This window comes from Tupaia chinensis, unplaced genomic scaffold, assembly GCF_000334495.1.
Source record: "Tupaia chinensis unplaced genomic scaffold, TupChi_1.0 Scaffold144430_1, whole genome shotgun sequence".
Classification (NCBI taxonomy): domain Eukaryota; kingdom Metazoa; phylum Chordata; class Mammalia; order Scandentia; family Tupaiidae; genus Tupaia; species Tupaia belangeri.
In genome coordinates, this window is record NW_006204290.1 from 4,766 (window position 1) to 11,340 (window position 6,575).

The 6,575-nt window shown below is 43.1% G+C and overlaps 1 pseudogene; it reads right to left on the bottom strand.

Moving 5' to 3' along the window:
• Positions 1 to 1,875: 1,875 nt before the first annotated feature.
• On the bottom strand, positions 1,876 to 3,543 carry LOC102496266 (tubulin beta-2B chain-like; annotated as a pseudogene).
• Between the last annotated feature and the right edge of the window lie 3,032 nt (positions 3,544 to 6,575).

Here is a 6,575-nt window from a genome sequence, read left to right on the forward strand (position 1 = left end):
CAGGAATGACACCTGCCCGTTTGCTCTTAAATATAGAAAACCAGGGCTGAAGCCATTGACTCCTGACCCCTGCATAGCCCTACTCACTTGGTCGAGTTTCTGTGATGTTCAATGCTGATAAGGTGACCTTTCTGTGCTTGTTTCCATTCGTAGGAGCCATGTGACACGATTCACGTATGTGCACACTCTTTAGAAAGATATCCATGTTTTTCTTTGGAATGATTTTCAAATATATTTCAGTCTCTTTAATGTGGAAATCTCTTACCTTTCTTTTTGTTTTTAAGGAGCGGCTGAGCTAAGCAAAATGAAATAAATTTAAAATCATCTTTAAAGCCACATGTTTCCTAATTTTGATTTTGTTTAAAAACCAGAAAAATCTTAAACCTAGTTTTCCTGATCTTTTTCCCCCTTCCTATAGTGGTATATAAATTCTGTACATTTGTTTATAACTTATACTCCTCACGGCCAGTAACTGACTGGCTCAGAAGAAAGAATATTGGCACCATTTTGACGAAGAATAACTTATGCTGTGGAAGCAAGCCATCTTCACTGAAAATCACATTTTGAAATCCCATGGCTTCATCAGTGGGTGAGTCCAAGTCTAGGGTCAGGTTTGGGTTCAAATTCCAAATCCCAGCTTTGCATGGGAAGAATGCAATTAAGTTGTGAACAACTTATTGTGGCTTGCCTGTATTAGTAAACTTCCCCTAACAATCCAGAACTTATCATTTCAAATAAATCCAAATGAACTTACCTTATGTACAAATAGTTTGTGGTACAGAATAAACATGATTGCTGGGAGAAAAAAGTTGCCTATCATTAGCATATGAACAATTTATAAATTATGGTTATTTTAAAGTACAGGTGATGTGATTTTAGTCATTTAAAAAGGCATAGGGTCACATAGCTTGTCAAAGATAATTTTGGGTTTAAAAATTTATAGGGAAGAGACTCTGGTGCACACAATGATTCATTGTAACACAATACAGTAGGAAGAGCATTAATCTAAATGTTCATTGGTAGAACTGGGTAAATAAAATGTGACACAACTATATTGTGGATATTATGTATCCATTTAAAGGGTGCAGAGTTCTGCATAAGTAAAAGATACACTGTTTAGAGAAAGAGGCTGAAGAATAGTATCATACAATGTGTGAAGAAAAAAGGAAAAATCTACTTACATTGGAAAATATATGGAATATTTCTGCCAAAATATAAGATATAATAATAAGAATGACTGCCCTCCAGGGAGATAAATCTGTGTGCCATGGGGGCTCGCCAGGGGCATAGTGGTTGAGATGCTGGACTCCCACTGGCAGACCGTGGGTATTGGACCTGGTGGCTTGCAACTCGTACTGGGCAGCTGACCCCAAATCCGAATATGTAGGAGAAAGGATTGTGGTGTCTCCATCCCCCTTTCTGTCACTCTGTCTCTTGGTGAGCACATAGGCCCTATGGCAAAAATAAAAAAATAAAAACAAACCATGTACCAAGAACACAGGAGGAAGGGAGAACAACTTTCCACTCTGCCCTTTAGAGTTTTGTGCTGTGTGCATACAATAACTACTTAAATTTTTTTGTGTGTGTGAAGGAAATCCAAATGCTAGACTTTCTTTCTCCGTAAAAACACAAGAAAGCACCCTGTCAACTAAGAAAACCTTTTCTTAAAAACATTTGAAAGGTTTGGGTTGCCCTCCCATCTTCCATCGGGTATGACTGTAGTTGGTTCAATTTTTACCCTAAAGAAAGAGATTGGACCTATCCCTTCCCTCTTTAAAGAACTGATCACGTGTTCTGAAAGTGACATTCAAAAGGATACTAAAGAACTCACTAAAGAGAAAAGGGAAAAGAAAGACAGAGGACGCCAATAGGACACAAACGTTTATGTGATTTTAGCCATTACAACGGTAATTCAGAAATATCTCAAATGTTACATTGATGTCATCAATATTACAAAAAGAGGGAAAAAAAAAAAAAAACAAAAACAAAAAAGAGAAGTGACAGGCAACAGTGAAGAGCACCAGAGAACCAGCGCACACACCTAAGTAGACCATGTTGCTTGTTCCACCCCCCGGGGATTCTGGCCGGCACCCCCCCACCCCCTCGCTTTCCTTAGCTTTCCCGACCCTGCCTCGCCGGAGAGTTCAAGCCTCGTCCTCGCCCTCCTCCTCCTGGAACTCGCCCTGCTCCTCGGCCGTGGCGTCCTGGAACTGCTGGTACTCGGACACCAGGTCGTTCATGTTGCTCTCGGCCTCGGTGAACTCCATCTTGTCCATGCCCTCGCCCGTGTACCTGTGCAGGAAGGCCTTGCGCCGGAACATGGCCTTGAACTGCTCCGAGATGCGCTTGAACAGCTCCTGGATGTCCATGCTGTTGCCAATGAAGGTGGCTGACATCTGGAGGCCACGGAGGTGGGATGTCGCACATGGCCGTCTTGACATTGTTGGGGATCCACTCCATGAAGTAGCTGCTGTTCTTGTTCTGCAGGTTGAGAATCTGCTCGTCCACCTCCTTCATGGACATGCGGCCTCGGAAGATGGCAGCCACAGTCAGGTAGCGGCCATGGCGGGAGTCGCAGGCGGCCATCATGTTCTTGGAGTCGAACGTCTGCTGGGTGAGCTCGGGCACCATGAGTACACGGTACTGCTGGCTGCCCCGGCTGGTCAGGGGTTGTGAAGCCGGGCATGAAGAAGTGCAGGTGCGGTAAGAGCACCATGTTCACGGCCAGCTTGCGCAGGTCGGCGTTCAGCTGGCCCGGGAAGCGCAGGCAGGTGGTGACGCTGCTCATGGTGGCCAACACCAGGTGGTTGAGGTCCCCCCCCACCCCCGTAGGTGCGTGTGGTCAGCTTCAAGGTGTGGAAGCAGATGTCGTACAGGGCCTCCTTGTCAATGCAGTAGGTCTCGTCAGTGTTCTCCACCAGCTGATGCACAGACAGGGTGGCGTTGTAGGGCTCCACCATCATGTCGGACACCTTGGGTGAGGGCATGACGCTTAAAGTGTTCATGATGCGGTCCGGGTACTCCTCATGGATCTTGCTGATGAGCAGGGTGCCCATGCCTGACCTGGTGCCACCTTCCAGTGAGTGGGTCACCTGGAAGCCCTGGAGACAGTCACAGCTTTCTGACTCCTTCCTCACCACATCCAGGGCCGAGTTGACCAGCTGGGCCCCCTCTGTGTAGTGGCCCTTGGCCCAGTTGTTCCCAGCACCACTCTGGCCGAACACGAAGTTGTCTGGCCTGAAGATCTAGCCAAATGGTCCAGACCGCACTGAGTCCATGGTGCCAGCTTCCAGATCCACCAGGATAGCCTGGGGCACGTATTTGTTACCAGTGGCTTCATTGTAGTACACATTGATTCTTTCCAGCTGCAAATCACTGTCTCCATGGTAACTGCCAGTGGGGTTGATACCGTGTTCATCACTGATAACCTCCCAAAACTTGGCGCCGATCTGGTTGCCGCACTGGCCGGCCTGGATGTGCATGATCTCATGCATGGTGCCTGGTTAGCTTCCTCCGGGCTCCCCTCCACGTCTGGCAGGTCTGTCCATCCTCCCCTCACACACCACCCTTTTAACTTTGTTACCTGCCACCTAAGCATATCTGCTTCTTATAGTTAATAAAATGAGAAGAAAAGACTGGAGAAGGGAATTAGACTGGAGAAGGGAATTTCCTTCTGTAGCCAGTTAATAGTCAGCAAGTACCATCAAACTGTCTGGAAAAACTCAACATGTTCTTGTATATATAAATAAAAGATACAAGCACATGCAAATCATTCCTCATTACATACAATCAAATCACTTTTTTCCTGAGTAATTTTACTGATTCATTCAAATACCCATTCCTGACTTCTCATCCTGGCATCCCTCAAACTGATTTCCTAGGTCAGATTGTTCTCATTAGAGACCTCCTTTAATTTCAAAATAGCTACTTTTAGGCTAAACCTTAACTGGCTCACCTGAGATATGGGAATTCAATTACAGACATTGGACTTATTCAGGTGTAACATGGCTCTTATTCAGTAGGAGAGAAAGGGTAATCAATGAGTATGAATGCAGTAATATTCTCAGGTATAGTGATAAACTGAATTACTTTGTCCTATTAAGTGATCCACCTGTAATTCACTTTGAGAGAATAAATGGCACTTTCAAAATTTATATATTGAAGTCATAAAGTTCTCAGGATACATAATTTTGGCTAAAATTGGACATAATTGTTTTTAAAATCATAAGTTTAAAAGAGGTCATTAGGGTGGTCCCTGATCCAATGTGACTAGTGTTCTTATGAGAAGAGGAAACCAGGGTACTGACAGGTACACAGGAAAGGAATGTGAAAACCCAGGGAAAAGGCAAGCATGTGTAAGAGAAGCCACACAGACAGGTCTCAGAAGAAACTAACTCTGTACATGATCCTGGACTTCTTGTTACCAATGGGTCAAACTGGCTAGGAGAAAGGAAGTGTGATTTGGGGGAAGTGGAATCAATACTCTATCTCCACCTCTGGAATGGTTGAGGATGTGGGGAAGGGGAGTAATTTCTTTACAATCAAAATGATATTTTAATGAAATGAGGGGATTTCTGTTTATTAATAATAGAGCTCCTATTCCAGGTAAAACCTAGGTGTGATGAGTAGCACCTAAAGACTCCAAGTATAGGAGACAGACAGCAGAATTAAAGTTATAACTGTGTCTCTCACTAGCAGTATAACTTTATCATGCTACCAAAGTTTTTCAACTTTTGCTTATGTCATTTGTTAACTTAGTAAATAAGCAAAAAATCAGAAGAGTAGTAAATAAGTGAATATATGTAATCTGAAAGTAAAACTCACATTAAATGCAAATTTACTCTTTTTTTCTGAACTTCAAGTACAAACGGGTGAATTAATTTCAGTTTCATTTGTGACACACCATTTGTCCATGATATATATTTAATTATTATTTAATGTTAGGGAAGTAATGACAATTTATAAAGGCTTGCTCTCTCATATGTGTGTGTGTGTTTGTGCAAGTTATTGAAGTAGAAATATTACAGCTAGAGATGATTAATAAAAAACAAAATGTCAAAATTTATCTACATTAGTAAAATATCATAGAGTTGCTGGATTTTTTTTAGAGAGATTTTTGCTATAGGACATGTGTGCTCACCAGAGAGACACACAGGCAGAGAGACAGAAAATGAGAAGTCACCCCTCCCAGGGGGGATGGTCATGATGCAATCCCTTCTTTTCTATTGTTCTCTTAAGAATTTAGGCACACACACACACACACACACACATGCCTGGTGTGAGTTTATGTTGCCGGGTCTGGGACTTGAACCACAGTTGACTACATGCGAATCCAGCAACATAACCATTATGCCATCTGCTGGTCCCAAGTTACTGGATGCCTTCCTGAGACTTAGTCATTTTTTTTCTTTCTGAGCATATTTTTTTTTTGAGTTTTTCCTATAGGTCGCGTGCGCTCGCCAGAAAGAGACAGAGAGACAGAAAGCGAGAAATCACCCCCCGGGGGGATAGCCACTGCCGCAATCCCTTCTCCATTCTTCTCTCAGGATCTTGGGGATGCACGCACATGCACCTGGCATGAGTTTAAGCCACCAAGTCCTGGACTCAAACTGAGGTCGACTACATGGGAGTCCAGCGACATAGCCATTAGGCTAACTGCTGGTCCCTTTTCTCAGCATTCTTAACCTCAAAGATTGAATCATGCATTAACAGAAACATTATAGTCTATGTACTCCTGGGGGCTTTACAGCAACCTTGGCATGGTGCCTTTGACCCCTCCAACAGAATGAGTTGTTACAGTGCTTAGCCTTACAACAAAGCAGATTCTAGGCACAGAAATAAAATCACCGCATGTTCTCTCTAAAATATGGAAACTGAGAAGAAAGGCTTCAGGAACTAGAGAGCTGCAGAATAGTTACTGGAGGGTTGGAAGGATGGGACAGGAGAAGTGGGATGCTCAGTATCAAAAACAAAATTGCAGTAGATGGAAGGAACAGCCTTAGTGTTGCAATACACCATGGGGAGAACATGGTTAACGACAACTTACGGGTATCTGAGAGGTTAAAGAAGAGGATTTTGTATTTCCCAGCAAAGTAATGACAAATGGTTGATACTAATTACCCTGATTTAATCACTACATATTGTATTCATGTACTAGACTCATATTGAGGCCCCATAAACAAGTATAATTATTACATATATTAGAAATTTATTTTGGGGGAACCAGCAGTTAGTGTAATGGCTATGTTGCTGGACTCACACGAAGTCGACAACGGTTCACGTCCCGGACCTGGTGACTTAAAACTCATGCCAGGCACGTGTGCGTGCGTGTCCAAGATCGCGAGAGGAGAACGGAGGAGAAGGGATTGTGGCGTGACCATCCCATCTGGGGGGTGATTTCTTACTTTCTGTCTCTATGTCTCTGTCTGTCTCGTGAACACATGCACCCTGTAGCAAAAACCTCTCCAAAAAAAAAAAAAAGAAATTTATTTTTTATTTTTAAAAATTTTATATATCATTATTATTAGTTTTTAATTTGATACAGGTACTCACAAGAGAGAGACAGAGAGAAAGTG